The sequence below is a fragment of the Lissotriton vulgaris genome, chromosome 10 (genome assembly GCF_964263255.1).
Source record: "Lissotriton vulgaris chromosome 10, aLisVul1.2, whole genome shotgun sequence".
Lineage (NCBI taxonomy): Eukaryota > Metazoa > Chordata > Amphibia > Caudata > Salamandridae > Lissotriton > Lissotriton vulgaris.
In genome coordinates this window covers 980,230,797-980,250,345 of record NC_141698.1, presented here as the reverse complement: position 1 = coordinate 980,250,345, position 19,549 = coordinate 980,230,797, and positions in this window count along the sequence as shown.

Below are 19,549 nucleotides of genomic sequence, written 5' to 3'. Positions count from 1 at the left end.
GATTCAACTTTGGCAATTACCGGCCATCTTATATCATTATCCCCATGGGCTTCGTCGATCCAGTGTTGAACTAGAGGGGCTGTTAGCACTTTTATCTTGATCCTGGATTTGTGTTGTGATATCCTTTGTCTGGCTTCCTGGTTGGTCTTTCCTATATAAAGTTTGTTACATGGGCACAAAATACCATAGACTAGGTTGCGCGTGTAGAGTTGTTCTTTCCTCCCCCAATAACTCTCGGAGTCGGATGATAGTGCTAACTTCTTTATTTAAGTACATACATGCAAGGAGCACAAAGCATGTCCTACGCCCAGCCTGCTCGCGCTCTCAATGCCGCGCTCCGCCTGCCGCGCCTCTACGTCAACGTACGTCACGTAGCCACGTGACGTACCATGCTAGCGTGCTCACTACATATCTCCCTTTTTTCCAACAATTACGTGAACAAGTCCTGACTCATATCATAGTCTCTGAATCTCACAGGCGGGACCACCGCCCTGCCCCTTCTCGTCAGTCTTACCGGGGAACTTGCATTCGTTGCTTCTTCCCTTTGTCCACTCTCTAGCGCGGCCGCGCTAGGTACACTCCGACCGCTGTCTTCCTCTGGCTGACACTCTGCACCTGCCCCTTGATCCTCATTGCTACTTTCTCCAAAGTCCGGGCCCTCACCTCCATAGTCACTGGAGTGGTCACTGTTGCTCTCACTCTCCTCCATGTGGCCTCTGCTTCTCCAGTTGAGTATCTTATTGCACCTGGCCATGCGATCCTGCGACCACACATTACCATCGCTTAGCAAGGCCGCCCGGCCCTTGATTTCCACAACTCTCAGGGGCCTGCTGTACTTACTATCTCCTTTTTTCTGTAGTGTGGCCAATCTTACTCTCACCCACTCCCCCTTTTTGAGGGCAGTGTCTTTTACATTCCTCCTCGCATCATAGTGTTTGGTATACACTGCTTGTGCCTTTTTTAGATTAGCTTGCACCACTGCCGGAGACCATTCACTTTTAATAACTCTGTCTTTCCATATCCTGTTGTCTTGGGTGAACGGCTCCCGGCCCCTCAGTATCTGGAAAGGGCTGTAGCCAGTGTTCGTGGGAGTTATCCGATACGCCCACACCATGTGCCATAACTCCGCCTCCCAGTCTTTGTTGTCCGCAATAGCTGCCTGTATCGAGCCCATCACCACTCTATTGAAGCGCTCCACCAAACCATTCCCCGCCGGGTGGTATATGGATGTGTGTTTGGACGCTATTCCGTTTCTTTGCATAAATTGGCTCCATCTGTCAGAGCGGAATTGGGGCCCATTGTCACTGAGGACACATTTAGGGATGCCCTCTCTCACGAAGGTCTCCGCCATGAAATTCACTATCCTCTCAGTGTCCATTGTTTCTTCAATCTTTAATTCCGGCCATTTTGAATAGCGATCCACCATTACACAGATGTATTTCTGTATACCTTGTGCATTCAGCACCGGCCCTAAAATGTCTATGGACAGTTTCTCCCACGGATTTTGTGGTGGGTCAATCTTTCCCAGGGCAGGGCGCAATGGTTTCAGTGTTTTGTCCGCGCCCTGGCACCTCGGGCACTCTCTCACATGTCTTTCCGCTCTTATGTCCATTCCTGGCCACCAATAGTTCTGCTTGGCCCTTAGTTTCAACTTTCCCACTCCCAGGTGGCCTTCGTGTAACATGTCCATCAACCTGGATACCATCTTAGCCGGGGGTATGACTCTTTCCCCTCTGTATACAAACGTGCCCTGGTCATCCATAGATAGTTCCTCTCTCACCTCGAAGTAGGGAACGAGGCCCCGTTCTACTTTGCATTTGTCCGGCCAGCCTCTTACAATATAGTCCTTCACTTTCTCCAGGGTCATGTCTCCGTCATATGCCGTTTTCCATTCCTGTCTGCTGATGGACACTTCGAGGTCCTCGGTGAGTGCGACCCACTCTTCCCCCGCTTCGGGGCATTCTGTACTGGGCTCCATCGCTGCCGCCCTACTCAGGTAATCCGCCACTTTGTTCCTGTTCCCTGGAATGTGTTCAACATCATAACGGAACTCCATTAGTTTGAGCGACATTTTCGAGATCCTCGGCGTTGCTTCCGCATGTCCACTCGATGTGAGTACCTTGAGCAGGGGCTTGTGATCGGTCCTCAGCCGGAACCTTGTGCCCCACAGGAATTGCCTGAACCGGGACATGGCCCACACCACCGCCAACATTTCCTTTTCTATCACACTATATCTTTTTTCAGTGTCATTCAGGGTGCGGGATGCGAAGCATATGGTCTCGAGTCTCCCCAGGCCTCGGTCTTGCATAAGGACTGCCCCCAGTCCTTTATCGCTCGCATCTGTGGTGAGTATGGTGCTTCCTCGGGGGTCGAATCCTTGCAGCGGAATCGCCCCTGCCACTTCACTCTTTATCATTTCAAATTCCCTTTGAGCATCCTCTGACCAACGGAACTCGCTGTTCTCGCGGGTTGATTGCCTCATGTGGTGAGTTTTCGAGGCGAAATGTTCAATGAATTTCCCATAGTATTCCGCCATCCCCAGGAATGATCTGACCTCTTCCTTGGTGGTTGGTGATGGTGCGTCGCAGATCGCCTTCACATTCTCTCTCTTGGGAGTCACTCCTTGAGCACTGATTTCGTGGCCCAAGTACGTTACCTTCTCCATCCCTATCCGGCACTTGGCCCATTCTGCTGTGAGGCCCTTCCCTTCCAGGATGCCCAACACCGCCTCCAGCTTTCTGTCGTGGTCCATCCTGTCTCGGCCCATCACCAATATATCGTCCTGGAAGTATTGCACTCCCTTGAGGTCCTGAAACAGCTGATGCATGAGTTTTTGAAACACCGCCGCCGCCGATGCTAGTCCGAACGGCATGCGGCGGAACCTATAGCATCCGAAGGGAGTTATGAAGGATGTCAAGCTGCGGCTCTCTGGGTGTAATGCTATCTGGTGATACGCTGAAGTTAGGTCTATGGTGGAGTACCACTGAATGCCCCTTGTGCTGGCCAGCATCTCCTCTATCCGGGGAAGAGGAAACTTCTCCACCACTATGTTTTTGTTCAATTCACGTAGGTCCACGCATAAACGGACCTTCCCATTGGGTTTCTTCACTACCACCAACGGCGATAGCCATTCAGCACAGGCTATCGGCTCAATGATCCCTCTTTGCTCCAGCTGTTGTAGCTCTTCCTTCACGTCGTCCCTTACTGCTAATGGGATGTTTCTCACCTTGTGCGCCACCGGTACAGCTCCTTTTTTGAGTATGATCTTGTGCGCGAATTTGTCGAGCCTGCCCACTGAACCTCCAAAGACCGTGGGGAACTCCTTCCTCCATTTAGTCATGCCCAGCGCTTCCTCCGGCTCCGTCATTAATATCTGTTCCTTGCCTCCCGGGTCCAGCTTGATGCCCAGGTCTCCTTGGTCGAGCCACCCGAGGACGGAGGGACCTTTCTCGGAGACATACAGTTTGCATCTGGCCTCTCTGCCCCTGAACTCGAAGTTCAGTTTCCTGCACCCGGCCATGGGTATTCGATCACCGTTGTAGGTGACGGGACGTATGTCCAGCTTGTCCAACTCGGGGCCCAGTCGCGGAGCAAACTTCTCTTCCCACACGCTCCGGGGGATGATGGTGTAGTGCGACCCGGTGTCTGCCACCACTTGGACTTCGACGTCTCCGATCTTCATGTCCAAGACTGGCTTCATCGTCCTTCTTCCGCCGGTGCCACGGCCGCGGTCGTTTATGCTTAAGATATCGTCGTAGATGCAGAGGACTGTGATCACCTCTTCCTCTGCTGCCTCTTCTGGTTCTTCTGCTTCTTGGGCCACGTACTTCACTGCGTTCTTGGCTGCCTTCTTCCTGCACGCCTTCTCAAAATGGCCGACTATTCCACAGAACATACATTTGGCGCGAAGAGCGGGGCACTTCCGGTCGTGCGCCTCGTGCGTCCAACTGCCGCATCTGTAGCAAGGCCGTTTGCTACTTCCGGCCTGCTTGCCAGGGTTGCTTGGGCTGTTCCGCCATTTGTCGGAACCCTTTTCCGGCTGTTTCCGTGCCTGACTATCCTTGTGGCGTTCTTCATCGTCTATTTTGTTCACCGTTCCACTGGGCACGATCTCCTTTTTCGTAGCAGCTGCACACCTTCGTGCTAGTTCCGCCCTTTTTACTATCACCAACACGTCCTTGAGCGAGGTGTCCCCCGCTGCCCATAGCTTGTCCTGCACGCTCGTGCACGTGGTGTGCATCACCACTTGGTCTTTTATGAATTCGCTTTCCCAGTTGGCATACTTGCACGAGACCGCCAGTTTCTTCAACGCCGCCACGTATTCTTCCACTGTTTCCCCAGGTAGTTGCTTCCTTTGCTGGAAGTTAAACCTGTCGACTGAGACACACACTGATGGTTTGAAGTGTTCTTCTAGGTCTTCCAGCGCGTGGGCATACACGTCGTCATCATCTGTCTCTCTCTTCTTCGGCACTAAACTTTTGTAGATCCTTAGGCCCTCCGGGCCCAAATTTAGCAGCAGGATGCGTTTCTTTCTCGGCGGCTTGAACTTCTCCTCGCTTTCGTCTTCCATCACTTCTATGAAATTGTCTATGTATTCCTTCCAGTCCTCCCATTTCATGAGCGGTTCCCCTGGTCGGGGAAGGAACTGGACTGGCGCTATCGCGTAGCCCGCTTGTGCATTCATCTTCTCCGCCCGGGTTGCGGGCAGCGTACCTTCCAGGCTTCTCGGGCTCCCTGGTGCACCGTTTCGTTCCTCCTTCTTGAGCAAGGGTGGAGGGCTGCTCCTTTCAGCCCCTTCCTGTACGGGTGGATTAGCCAGCGCGTATACCGGTGGGCTTTGACCGCGACTGGCTTCCTACCTCGGTTGTTCAGGGCTCTTTGCCCGTCGCTACTTTTGCTTTCGGTGCTCCGTTCTCCTTGCTGGAGGTTGCGTTGCGCTCCTTGCTGTGCTCTAGGAGGGTGGGGTCGCTGTGCGTACCCTCGTGCCTTCCTCGCCTCTCCTGCACCACCACTCCGTTCCGCCGTGCTTCTCGTAGTCTGCGTGGTGGGGGTCGTGGGTCGGTATCCCACCCTCGTCGCCACTGTAGAGTTGTTCTTTCCTCCCCCAATAACTCTCGGAGTCGGATGATAGTGCTAACTTCTTTATTTAAGTACATACATGCAAGGAGCACAAAGCATGTCCTACGCCCAGCCTGCTCGCGCTCTCAATGCCGCGCTCCGCCTGCCGCGCCTCTACGTCAACGTACGTCACGTAGCCACGTGACGTACCATGCTAGCGTGCTCACTACAGCGCGTTTTACAGTTTGTGAAGTGGTCGTGTTTCCACGATATACCTTCATGCTGGAACAGGGTTCCTTCAATTGTGGAGGTGCAACAGAGACATGTTCCACATTTACGATGTCCTGTAATTGGAGGGAGGTTGACATAGTCCCGTAATGTGGGAGCTCTTGTTTTAGGTATTGCTGCTCGCACTATTTGATTGGCGATACTTTTATCCTTTTTGAAGGCGAAGAGTGGCGATTCGGCGAACTGGACATTAAGGTCTTTGAGTAGATGCCAGTTTTGATGGATGACTTTTTTAAGGAAATTAGATAATGGGCAAAAAGTCGATACACATACTGTGCGTTTGATATTTTTCTTTTCTTTCTTTTTCAACAGCTCTTCTCATGGTGTCCACCATGCTCTCTTGATGGCTTGCTTTAATTTATTTATTTATTTATTTATTTTTGATATTTGTAGAGCGCATGCAATGGCCCGAAGGCGTCTCGGCGCTAAGTAATAATAATTAATAATAATAATTAATAATAATTTTGATGGTTAGCCGCGGTCCAGTAATCTCTCTTTTAGAGCGTTGGCATGGTTCATGTACTCGTCCTTGAAGGAGCAATTCCTCCGGATGCGAAGAAATCCCCCCACCGGCAGATTCTGTTTCAGACTTCTCGGATGGTTGCTCGAGTAATGTAGAGCTTTGTTTCGGTCTGATTTTTTCTTGAAGAGAGTAGTCACTAGTTGGCCGTTGGAGCAATAGACTTCGACGTCTAGGAAAGAAAGTCTAGTCTTGGATGATTGAATACTAAACTTGATGTCTCTCATCCTGTTATTCAGCCATTCATGGAATCCTGAAAGCTGTTCCGCAGTGCTTGTCCATGTGAAGAAAATATCATCTATAAAACGGACCCATCCGCCGATCCATTGTTGGAACGGGTTATTATTATAGATGTATGTGTCCTCGTATTGGCTCATGAACAGTATTGCCAGTTCTGGGGCAAATGGACAGCCCATAGCGACTACTTTTATCTGGAAGTAAAAGTCGTCTTTGAATTTGAAGTAATTTTTAGTCAAAGCCATTTTGGATAGTTCCAGGATAAATTCTGTTGGTATTTTCACTGGACGTTCCCTCTTGTTCAAAATGATCTCCAGAACCTCTAGTGCCTGGTCCTAGGGGATTTGTGTATATAGTGAAACAATAATGTAAATAACAAGGACCCCCTGTTAGGAAAATAGTACAATATTGTTTGCCACTAGTAGATGCCATGTTGTATGCACTTTTTATGTATTATACATTGTTAGAGTAATTTTGTTGTTTATATAACAGATTTATATTATGTATTTTTATGAATTGTTTTTAACCGTTAAGATTTATTAATATATTAAATGAAATCTAATCTTTTAATTCCTTAGTTTGGTGTCTTTCTTACGATTTCTCCCTTGATACATGTTAATAATATGCCATATTGTTTACACTGTATAGTGAAACAATATCCATACTGACCAGGAGGTCATGGTTCTCAGTGAACGGCAGATTGTGGAGTTTATTTTAAAAATCTGTAGTGTCTTGAAGGAAGGATTTGGCAGTTATCATAATGGCTTCAGGAAGAAAGCGATACATTTTGAAACAGGTTCGAATAGTGAATCGCAACCAGCGATGATTGGTCTACCTGGAGGCACTCTCTCGTTTTTATGTACTTTGGGAAGTACATAAAACAGAGGTGTTCGTGGATGTTTATTTTCCAGATAATTGAACTTATGTTTCCCAAGGAAACCTTGTTCGGAACCCTTATTCAAGTGCTTGAATAATTCATTTTGGAGTTCAAGAGTTGGATCCGTGTTGATTTCGCGATACATTCTTTGTCCGTTAGCTGTCTGGTAGCTTCTGCTATGTACTCAGTTGTTCCCCAGATGACAATGGAACCGCCTTTGTCGGCTTGTTTGACTATGATGTTATCGTCGTTTTGAGTGAATATAGCGCTTGTTTTTGAGCTTTAGATAAGTTAGGTTTGACATAACCACTTTTTTTCTTTTCTTGGGCTGCGATCACAGACAATATTGTTTTTTCAAAATTGATGACCTCTTTCGGCACTTTGTAGGCTGGTGGACAAAAACTAGATTTTTTCCTTAATCCTGTGGTTTCCGTTTGAGACATCATTTCTTTGTCCGAAAAGAATGTGATTAATCGGATCTTTCTGCAGAACTCAATGAATTCTAGTTTCAATCTAACGAGATCTGTTGGTTTTGATGGCACAAAGGTTAGACCTTTTTCCTGGACACTTATTTCTGTTGATGTGAGGAGTTTGGTTGAAAGGTTGTAGATCGATGATTTCTCTAGTTTTTGTAATTCTGTCCCCTCGTAGACATTTCCCACGGTTGTTGGTATCGCGTTTTTCCTCGGGCTTTTGGCTGGCCCTGTGCTAAAAAAGGCTGCTGCTGTTGTTGGGGAATGTTTTGTTGGTAATTCTGTTGATATTGTTGTTGGTATTTGGTTTGATAGCCTCCCCGTCGTACAAATGGGGGACGGAAGTTGCCTTGGCCTGAATCACTACCTCCTGATGACGAGGTGTCTGAAAATGTTAAATATTTAGTCCGCGATCTGCCTTGGTTGTCCGGGACGAAGCGTTTCGCCTCCAGACGTGAATAAAAGTCCTGTTGAAAGTAAGGACAAGCTTTGTCAAAAGTGAAGTTCCGTTTGTCTCTTTCAAAGTTACTCTCTTTTTGTTGTACTGTGTAGTCTTTGAATTCCAATATGTCTTTTTCCACTTTTTCAAGTAGGATTTTTGAATCTTGAATTAGGGGGTTGGATTTTATTTCAGCCCCTAATGCTTCAAACTCCTCTAATTGCGTTTTTGACAGACGTTGCGCTGTTTCAATGGTCAAGACCATAAGGTCTCGACTGCATTTGGTCTCTATAAAGCTGAAGCCTTTTTTTGTAGATATTATCCTCAGTGAAAATAACTGGTATATTCTTTACTATCAATCCTGACGGGATGGTTCCTGACCTGAGATGTTGGAGAAGGTAGTGGCCATGCAAATCAGTTCGTATTTGCTTTTACTTTAAGCGAATAAGTTTGTCTGATTCGTTATTAGTCTGTGCGGTACTACTGAGGGCAGCTGAACCAAACAAAGGAGGGTTGCTCAATAGTTTCTTGATATGCTCTTCGCTGTATGCGAACGTTTGATCTTCTGACATGATAAATTAATATTCGAATATTTAGAGAGTGTCATTCAACATGTAACATTCACACATTTCAACACATTCTCTGCATATTCACAACGGTAGGGTGTTTAAATATCGATTACACAAATATCATTGTAAAAAATATAGTTGTATAAATATCGTTTACATAAATATCGACACCCTATACCTAAACAGGTAAGTACATAAATATCAACTCAAAAATATCGATGTAATAAATATAGATGTTAAAAATATCGACTTTTTAAATTAATTATAATTACATTAAATAATTAATAAATATAAGTACTATTAACAAAATACATTACTTTAATTTTTTAACTATTTTTAACAACTTAACCACTTTTCCATTATAAGCTTAATAATTGTGTACATATACATATATTTAACACATAAAATTATATAACAACAATAATACATACATTTAATTGAAATATTATAAATATTATTAGTTAAAACATTTGATAGCGAAGGGGTAAAAATTACTATTCCCACTCCAAAGGATGCAACAGTAGGGAAAGCGCTGGATAGCGTAGGGGTAAAAATTACTATTCCCACTCCAGAGGGTGCAACAGTAGGGTAAGCGTTGGATAGAGTAGGGGTAAAAATTACTATTCCCACTCCAAAGGGTGCAACAGTAGGGAAAGCGTTGGATAGCATAGGGGTAAAAATTACTATTCCCACTCCAAAGGGTGCAACAGTAGGGAAAGCGCTGGATAGCGTAGGGGTAAAAATTACTATTCCCACTGCAGAGGTTGCAACAGTAGGGAAAGTGTTGGATAGCGCAGGGGTAAAAATTGCTATTCCCACTCCAAAGGGTGCAACAGTAGGGAAAGCGCTGGATAGCGTAGGGGTAAAAATTACTATTCCCACTCCAAAGTGTGCAACAGTAGGGAAAGCGCTGGATAGCGTAGGGGTAAAAATTACTATTCCCACTCCAGAGGGTGCAACAGTAGGGAAAGCGCTGGATAGCGTAGGAGTAAAAATTACCATTCCCACTCCAGTGGGTGCAACAGTAGGGAAAGCATTGGATAGCGTAGGGGTAAAAATTACTATTTCCACTCCAGAGGGTGCAACAGTAGGGAAAGCGTTGGATAGCGTAGGGGTAAAAATTACTATTCCCACTCCAGAGGGTGCAACAGTAGGGAAAGCGTTGGATAGCGTAGGGGTAAAAATTACTATTCCCACTCCAGAGGGTGGAACAGTAGGGAAAGCGCAAGAACTCAAAAAAAAAATTAAACCATCTGTCAAATTTAGTTTGACATTTAATGTAGTTTATAAACTTATTTAATATAAACATTAAAATATATTATTTTTAACAAACACCTACACACCTAAAATTAATTACTCTATTACATTAAATATTTTCTAATTACTTATTGATTAGTATTGTATTTTCAAAATTTTAAATAAATAATTATTTTACAGCTTTCACACCATATACACTTATAAACACCACAACACTAACTAAAAATGATTTACTGGTTTAAAAATAAAAATGTATTTAATTATAATTAATTAATAATTAATTAAATAATTATTCAATTAAAATGTAATTACTTCACTCCATTTTCTATTTAAAATTCCAGTACACACACCTGAAAGTAAATAAAAAATTAACATAATTAATTACCATAATTAGTTATCAATTAATTAATTTAAATTAATTAACTAAAAATTATTAAAATATTTATATTAATTTTAAACTTTAATTAATCAATTATTTTATTATATTTAAATTACTTCCCACCCTATAAACCCACATCCCGCTACGGAACTTTTAACACTAAATTCAACATAAAATACATTATTCACTAATAAAATGCTACAAAATATACTATTTTAACTAACAATACTCATTAAAAACACAAAATTACTTATGATTTAAATAACGATATTTTTGTAAACTATGTTTTTGTAAACGATATTTATTACAACTATATTATTGTTATCGATATTTCTTACCTGTCTGTCGATATTCTTGTCAAACGATATTTTTGACATCGATATTTCTTCTTGTAGATATTTCTGCGGCGATATTAAGGTAAGTCGATATTTTCCCGTCGATATTCCCGCTCTACACCATTCACAACAAAACAACATTAATTGACAAACAGGAATTGATACCAAAGGTGTAAAAAGTGAATCTAATAAAAAAAAGCGACCACGAGTGGTGACAACAATGCCACTTGTCGTGACAAAGACGCACTGTAGCGTCAGATAGAAAACCTTGCGAGCGTTCGCCCGCTAATTAAGTAGACAACAACAAGGGTTTTGGTTTAAGCGCAGTAAGGATACACCAATATTATAATCAACAAATTGGATGCCAGTACTGCGCAACTACTACAAGGGTAAACAAGGAAAATGAGTTATAAATCTCTCATTTTCACAGACCACTCTTTCAGTCAAGATTTCATCTAATCAAATGAATTTATTTTTTTGTGTTTTCACTTATTCTTTTTCTTAAAGCTTTTTCTAGTATTGCAAAAGAGGAACAATAGATATTTGGCTTTTACTCAGTCCAACATATTTTGCATAAATACATATAAAGGGAGAAAGGGGGCCCTAAGTGCTAAAAGTTTTCAAAAAGGTTTTTTTTAGGGGTGCAAATAAGTGAGGAATTTAGAGATGGAAAAAAGTTTATGTGACGCGAATATCTCCAAAAGCTAACACCTGCCCTGAGCAGTTTTTAGCCATGTTATCCAATGGGAGGTGGATAACATGGCTAAGAGCATTAGCTCGGTAATGCATGAATATCGCTGACTTTTCAGTGATATTCATGCATTGCGGCCGATTTTTATCGCATTTGCGATAAACCTTGGTAATACCAAGGTTTATTTGCGATAAAAATCGCCGCAGCTTAGCGGTAAATTTTTGTCTCTAACCAAGCAATAGCGATAATTATCGCTATTGCTTGGTAATATGCCCGTTGTTTTTTAGGGGTGCAAATAAGTGAGGAATTTAGAGATGGAAAAAAGTTTATGTGACTGAATTAAAAACACTCAACTGATACACACAAAATTACATTCAGACAGACACAAAAATGAAAGAAAGGACGGGAAAAGGGTGTGATAAAGTGTGATGGCCCTGCACTAGTCCTATTTATAATGGCAGGTGAAACCAACTCAACTATATTGAGGAAACAATATATTTACTATGCAATCGAAAATTAGACCATCAGCAATTTTTCATTTGAACGACAAAGTTACAAATGATTGGCCTAAATATTAAGATAAACAAGGTTGACTCGTTTCGAATCCCCGAGAATCATGGGATTCTCCTCAGGACCGTGTGACATTAATCTGAAAGACATAAATTCAAAAACCCTACTGTCAGTCATATTCTCGGGCAACTGTCAACTTAACATTCAGTCCAGCAAACACTCAGATCATACCTGTACTTCAACTGTAGCCTTGTCTGTCAAGGAGCTGTGAAGGAGGGATGGAAAGAGGGGGCTCATAAGTTATCATGGTCAAGAAAGATGTCCTTGGTAGAAGAAGGGCGTTTATTTATGTTACTCACTTAATTGCTGCTGTAAGCGGCCTCCTGGGTCCACTATGATCCGATAATCGGTGTGCAAAATGCAGTTTTATATGAAGTTTTTTAAAAATGTTTCTGAAAAGGAAACAAAAGGGGTGCGTGAAACATCATGCTTTGTTGTTCGTGCTGAAAATGCATCCATTCTCTGTTTTTTGAAAACATTCTGGTAATCAGAAGTGCTCGGTCAGTAGACAGTCGGCACGCGCGCAGTATTACGGAGGAGGTGGTATTTCCTCATTCTTAAGAACCTGGTTACTACTTTGGAAGAGCGTTGGTACTAACCTCCTATTGGATTCAGGGAGGTGTCACAAAGTACGTCTATTACGAACGACGATGCGCGCTCGCGGCATGAAGGAGTTGTGAATATCATTATTTAAACTTCAAGAAGCTAGCTGTCGCCAAGGAGACAGAGATTACCTTAGCACTTGAGAAACCGATTCCTCATGGGGCGTTGCTTCAATCAGTGAAACGCCGTGAGATTATTCCGGGTCAGCGGGTTTAAATCGGGACTCAGTTCCGGGCCAGCGGAGCACTGGGAATTGTAGTCTACATTCGCGTGCGCTTTGAACGATCAGAAATTAAATTAACGTACAAATGCACGTAAATAAACGGGTGGCAATTCGGAGGGGCTGGAACGGACGCTCTTTATTGTGGTGAATCCGATTGATTAAACTACGGACATGCCCGATTCCTCAAAGGGCTTTGCTTTAATCTGTAGGGCGGATAGACAGATTTGAAAAGGCACTGAGTTCCAGGCCAGTGGAACACTGGAGGTTGTAGTCCTCATTCGCGTGCGCGTTACACAATAGAAAGAGGTGGACAGTCAAATGAACGTCCATGGACTTAAGACAATTCGGAGTGACTGGAACAAATGCTCTTGCATGTAATGAATCCAATTGTTGTGCATTTGCGTGTATGTCAAGCGATACCGAGTGCTTGATGAAAATTGGATGGATGGGCAAGCAATGATGTAATGCAGCATGTATCAAGAGCTGTTGAAAAAGAAAGAAAAGCAAAATATAAAACGCACAGTATGTGTATCGACTTTTTGTCTATCACCTAATTTTCTTTAAGTTGACCGTTTGAACTATAGTAATGAGCTCATACTATTATTGCCCTTCAAATCATGCATCTGTTTCCTCATCAAATATTACATATAGCAAGCACATATACAGACTTATGGCTGCTATAAATTGACTCATTATTATTGAATTCTCCCAAACTGTAGGAATAGTAAACCTTGAGATAATGTTTTGACTGCTATAAATATGCCCAATGCTGTCAGGTCCACTCTTCCAAGACTCTATCTCCATGGACTTAGGCAAAATACCGCAAGGAAATGACAATGATAAGGATGAATAATAGAAATGTAACTACAAAAAGTACTAACTGGCTACAATAGTTAAAATGTTTGATGTTAGAATTTTAATCTGTATAAATATGTGATTTTCAAAATGTATAATTATGTATTCTATATGTACTTTCATTTTATAGAAATTGCGTGGCTGCTCCAGGAAGAAGGCGCTGGCCGCCGAAACGCGTGTAGAGACTTATTGTGCCACCTATCTACTATAGATAATTTTTAACTTGTATTTTCATTAACTTTTGTACAATGTTTTTTACGATAATGTGTTCTGTGAAATTTTAACCTTATTATTGTGTTATGCCACTGATTTGTCTATTTTTAATTGCTTAATAAAATACCAAGTTTTGTAGCCAGCTGTAGCCAATTGTTCATTTTTATTGTTATTGTGTTTTATTAGTTGCCTAGGTTGTTGTTTTTCGAATGGCTTTTGAATTTATGTCTTTCAGATTATTGTTACACAGTCCTGAGGAGAATCCCATGATTCTAGGGGATTCGAAACGCGTCGATCTTGTTTCTCTTAATATTTAGGCCAATCATTTGTAACTTTGTCGTTCAAATGAAAAATTACTGATGGTCTAATTTTTCATTGTATAGTAAATATATTGTTTCCTCAATATAGTTGAGTTGGTTTCACCTGCCATTATAAATAGAACTAGTGCAGGGCCATCACACTTTATCACACCCTTTTCCCTTCCTTTCTTTCATTTTTGTGTCTGTCTGAATGTAATTTTGTGTGTATCAGTTGAGTGTTTTGAATTCAGTCACGTAAACTTTTTTCCATCTCTAAATTCCTCACTTATTTGCACCCCTAAAAAAAAACCTTTTTTAAAACTTTTAGCACTTAGGGCCCCCTTTCTCCCTTTATATGTATTCATGCAAAATATGTTGGACTGAGCAAAAGCCAAATATCTATTGTTCCTCTTTTGCAATACTAGAAAAATCTTTAAGAAAAAGAATAAGTGAAAACACAAAAAACTAAATTCATTTGATTAGATTAAATCTTGACTGAAAGAGTGGTCTGTGAAAATTAGAGATTTATAACTCATTTTCCTTGTTTACCCTTGTAGTAGTTGCGCAGTACTGGCATCTAATTTGTTGATTATAATGTTGGGGTAGCCTTACTGCGCTTAAGCCAAAACCCTCGTTGTTGTCTACTCAATGATTAGAGCGGCAGACCCTGATGCAGAGGTCTAGCCCAGGACCAGGGTTTAATTCCCCGCCTCGGCGGGTCTTGGGCTCAAAATTCCACGGACCTGATAATTCTCGGCTCAGTGCCTATTCCAATCATGGAGTCCCACTCTGCAACTTTGGGCAATAGCTTGCTTAATCTCCACAACGGCCCCCACAACGCTAAGGATGCCTGGCCTCCACCTTGGGGGTGCCCAGGAGTGGACGCCTCACAGGGAAAGCCAGGATGGGTTCCACAATGGTATTCGTACAAGCGCCTTGAGACCCTTGCGGGTGAGTAGTGCGCTATACAAGTATCAATTTACATCCTTAGTAACTGCTGCTGATCCTTCATTGTAATTATCTATCACAATGGACTTTTATCTGATCTCGGTTGTGATGGTGAAAAAAATCATTTCATCCCTTGTTGAACCCCTAAAAAATTCAGGAGTGTCTACACAAAGATTTAAGTCCTGCAATTTTGCAACCTGACCCTATCGATACATCTATGTTTACGCCTCTGAATGGGGTTTCTGATCAGGTGTCCTCTGTAGCAAATGTCCCTCCTTCCCCTTTGATTCCAAAACATGTTCTCACTCCTCTTCCTATCTGTCATGCAACTCCCTGAGCTGGAGCCTTTTCTACCTGCCCAGAAGTTGGGCTGATTACTAGCATTTGTCCATAATAATTCCTATATATTCTAAGACACATCAGATCCCAGTATTCCCTCTGAACCCACTCTACAGACTGGCTGTAACCTTGCAGTACTTATGGGTAAACCAGGTATTTGTGTAGAAATACTTCTAAGGTTCTTAGTTGGCCACCTGATGCTTGTCCCTTTGTGGTTATTTTGGAGAATGTATCGAATTTTTTAGGATTCAAAGCAGTTTATGAATAAGGGTGTTCATTGGGTATGTACTCAACTCATTTCAATTTTAACATTGTCAACTTTGATAACATTTTACTCATCAGAAGGGTGGCATGGATTAGCCCTTCTATTAAGTCTTTACCTGATGACTGCATTGTGATTAATTTCACGCTAGGAATTTGATGTCCCAACAAGTAAATGTATGAAGCAACTCTAGCTCAATTATGGGATATCCGTTGCCATTTTTCTGTCTCCTGGCTGCATTGCTGATTGAACCCAATTAGACTACAAATCAAGTTCCTATTGCTCAACCCCATTGCTTTCACTTAAAGTTACACAATAGGTTTCAGGCTTTGGACAATTATGAATAGTTAGATTGATGCCCGGTTTCCCCAGGACTTTATCAACACATTCCTTTATCCACACAATCTGATAATGTTATTAGCTTTGCATATGATGTTAACTAATCTGCAATGTGTGATAAGCCTCCTTTCTCTTATATGAAAAGATTGCCAGGCAATCTGTCATTAAAGTGCAATATTGCTTGCATTCATTTGAAATTAAGCTCAAATTAATTAATAGAATGTATTAATCAAGAGATATTTGACTATTTCTGGACATTTGGACTGTCTAGGAGATATTTTGTGACAGTTTTACATGTTACTCTAAACCTGCAAGCCCTTTTAACTCTGCAGAGCCAAAGGTGGATTATCGACCTGATAATTTTAATTTTAATTTAAATCATTTTATAAAATTGTTCATAATCAGATTTATGGCTGTCATTTTAATTATTTATTTACTGCTGGTGCTCGTCAGTTAAGACTGTATTAACTGCTACTAATTTATTGATATACAGTGATTTTAATACCAAACAAAACACAAGTACCATTTTACTTGACAATTCTAGCTGCTTATATATTTCTCAGTTACTGTATTACCGTTAGGGCTCCCCCTTTAAATAAATGTTATTGAAAGAGAATTAGTTAATACCCTTGAATCTGAGGATTGTGCAGACACTGCTGTTCCTAATTTCTTTGGGCAGGGTTGTAGCACAGTCATAAATTATACATGTATGTCACGGACACTGGCCAATTATCTTTTGTTCAGGGAGGTACTCCAGAAAGATATTGAATATCATAGTCTGTAAGAAATTGGGTTACTGGTTGAGGGGGGAGAAATCCTACTCAAGCAGGAGCCACAACCCTTGTCAGGGTGAAGTCACAAGCAAACTCCAAATTAGCCTGTGCTCAGCCCTCTAGTAGTTTGGCACAGTGCAGTTAGGGTCAACTTAGAGGCAATGTTTAAAAAATATTATGCGGCACTCCAAACAGGAATAAGCTGAGAAGGTAACACAAGAAGAATTCCACACCAAATTCGAAAAATTCAATCAGTATAACCAGAGATAGGCAATTTTAATTGTATGATGAAATATAGCGCCAAAAAGCACAAAGTGGCAACTGGGGGTCATGCTAAACCGGGCAAAATCACAAGTTCAGGGCAACTGCAATTGAAAACAGGCCAGCTACAGGGACCCCATAGGCCTGCTGTATAAGAGTACATTAATTCCTGGTTAACAATCATTGCAAGGAACCATAGCGAGGATGCGCTGTGCAGCAGAGGTGATACGAGGTCCGAGTCAGAGATGCGTCATGCAGCGTCACTTCCAAGCAGTTGCGAGGCTGTGATGCAAGGTCCTGTGCCTTTATCGAGGAGGCTGTCGACATGGAGGGAGGCTTGAGATGCGAAGTTATGTGTCGAGAATGGTTGCGCCCCGGTTGGTTCTGAAAAAGCTGCGGGACTTGTGAAGCAAAGTCCTGCATCGTCGTCGTTGACACCGCAGACAAGGGGCTTGCGATGTGAGGGTCTGCAATGGAGATGCATCGTACACCGGTGGTTCAGAAGAGGTTGCAGCCTGAGAGGGTGATGCAAAGTCCTTGCGCACAGAGAGTCTTTGCAACAGAGGCAATGTGTGAGTTCTGCTCAGGTTTGCGCTGAACACTTACAAGGGTCTAGGACTAGGGCGGTACCAGTTGGCAATAGTACTCCTGTGAGTCATTGAGCTGACGAGCTCATGGATGAAGCACCGCATGCCTGTGAGAGGTACCTGACCTGAGAAAGATGTTGGCAGCCTACTCAGCAAACCCCAAATTTGAAAGACTGTAATCTCTGCTGATGACGGTTAAAGAACCAGAAACAGGTCTCTAGAAACCAGCACTATCTGCACCAACTGTGGCAAAACACCCTTGAAGCAAGCAAGTAACTGAAACTTAATTTACCATAATGCCAGGGGTGAACCTTACTGGGAGGTGGAGTGATGTGCTCCCACCCCAGTTCATGTTTGTAAATGGGATGTGGTATGTGTTTACAAATGGCTACCATCGTGTTTTACAAATAAAATAAGGTGAATGCCCTATAGGTGCAAAAATAATAATGTATATGTGCTTCCAGCCCTAATGAAAGTTAAGTGGAGTTATAGATTTTAGAATGAAACATGTGTTGGCAGGATGTTTTTCTGAATAATATTAAGATAAATGACATTCACAAGAAACCTAAGGAATTGATTAATGAGCTGGAACAAATGAAATTAAATTGTAAATGATCTGTAACCAGAAAACAATGGACCACACTAAAAATATATTGAATTTGATGAAAAACGTTGTTTGTGCATTCTTGAAGTGGAATGGATATTGTGCAACCAAACTTCCACTATTACGTCAACACATAATGAATGATCATTAAATGATCTTGGGTTTCCCGTAAGTGTGCAACTGTCAGTATAGTATGCTGCATTTTTGCGGTAATATCTGTGCAGCCTATCTTGCTCACCTTTGGTCACAGTCTGATATACAGTAACTGACTGGGGGGAGATTTGTCAAATCCCCACGCAAAGCAGCGCAGCCTCCTGCAAGGTCTCGCTGCATTGCATGAGGCACAGGAGAGCACCATATTTTCAAAGATATGGCTCTCTCCTCCCCTTTCCCATGCGCAGGCGCTGATTACAGCTGCCAAGCTCCACGCACCACCTTAGCATCATAGCGCTAGGGTGTGTGTGTGTGAGTCTAGCATAGGTTTTGCACAAGAAGTTTACCCTTCCTGTACGAAATACTATGTCTAGACAGAATGGAAAGCTTTTTACACTGTGTATGCATGCTGCACAGTGCAGCACACATGCAAAGTTAAAGTCGGAAAAAGTTGGAGAAATGAAAGTATTTTTCCTTCCTTGCTCCTAGTTTAAAAGGGCACAGTTTTCTCACACTAAACCCAATCTACTGTATTTAGTAAATTGTGTTTAGTGTGAGAAACGTTAAGTGGTTGCATGGGAACTTCCATGCACCTCCCTTGCGTGCGCTCCAATGCTCTATGCAGCGCTTCACATTACTGTTATGTTATTTCCAGCGCTTAACAATTTTAGCGCTGGAGAGTAAATTAGGAAAAAAATATTTTGTGCCATTTTGCATTACTTTTGTGACGCAAATATGGTGCAAAATCTTAGGAAATCTCCCCCTAGGTGTGAAGTGAGGCATTCTGTGCTATTTAGCTTCACACACAACATTCCAGCCGCAACCACTCTACGCAGCGCAACATTGTTCATGGTAAGGTGATCTGTAAATGTTATTTGTATGTATAACTGCTCACAGACTGGATGTCTCCATAAGATGTCAGGCATGCACAGCACATACTATATTCCTAGCTCTCAGCCACATGAATGCGGTCCTATTTGCTATTGAGGCTGCAAACGAGTGAGTGGAGTCTTGGAAAAAAGTGCAGCTGTGATGACACTGAGGTGGAGGGTTATGGTTTAAATAAAGGTCACTTGAATGTGATGATACATGGTAAACTTTCCATAATTCCATACATTGCATATAAGTGCAGACCTAAAGTACTAAAGCTAAGTAAATGTGTAAATGTATACAGTTTTTATTGAAATTTAAGAATAATAATGTTCACATCACAGTATGCAGATTGAAGATACACACAAGAACAATCCCCACCCACCTCAGCCGGCTCCACCTGCACATGTAGTATGAACATAAAGTGCTGTTAGAATGCAACTCAAAGCAAGGAAGCATCAAGGAATTGGGCCCACATAAACATATAGGAAAAGAAAAGGCAACATTAGGCATAGATCTATATTCGA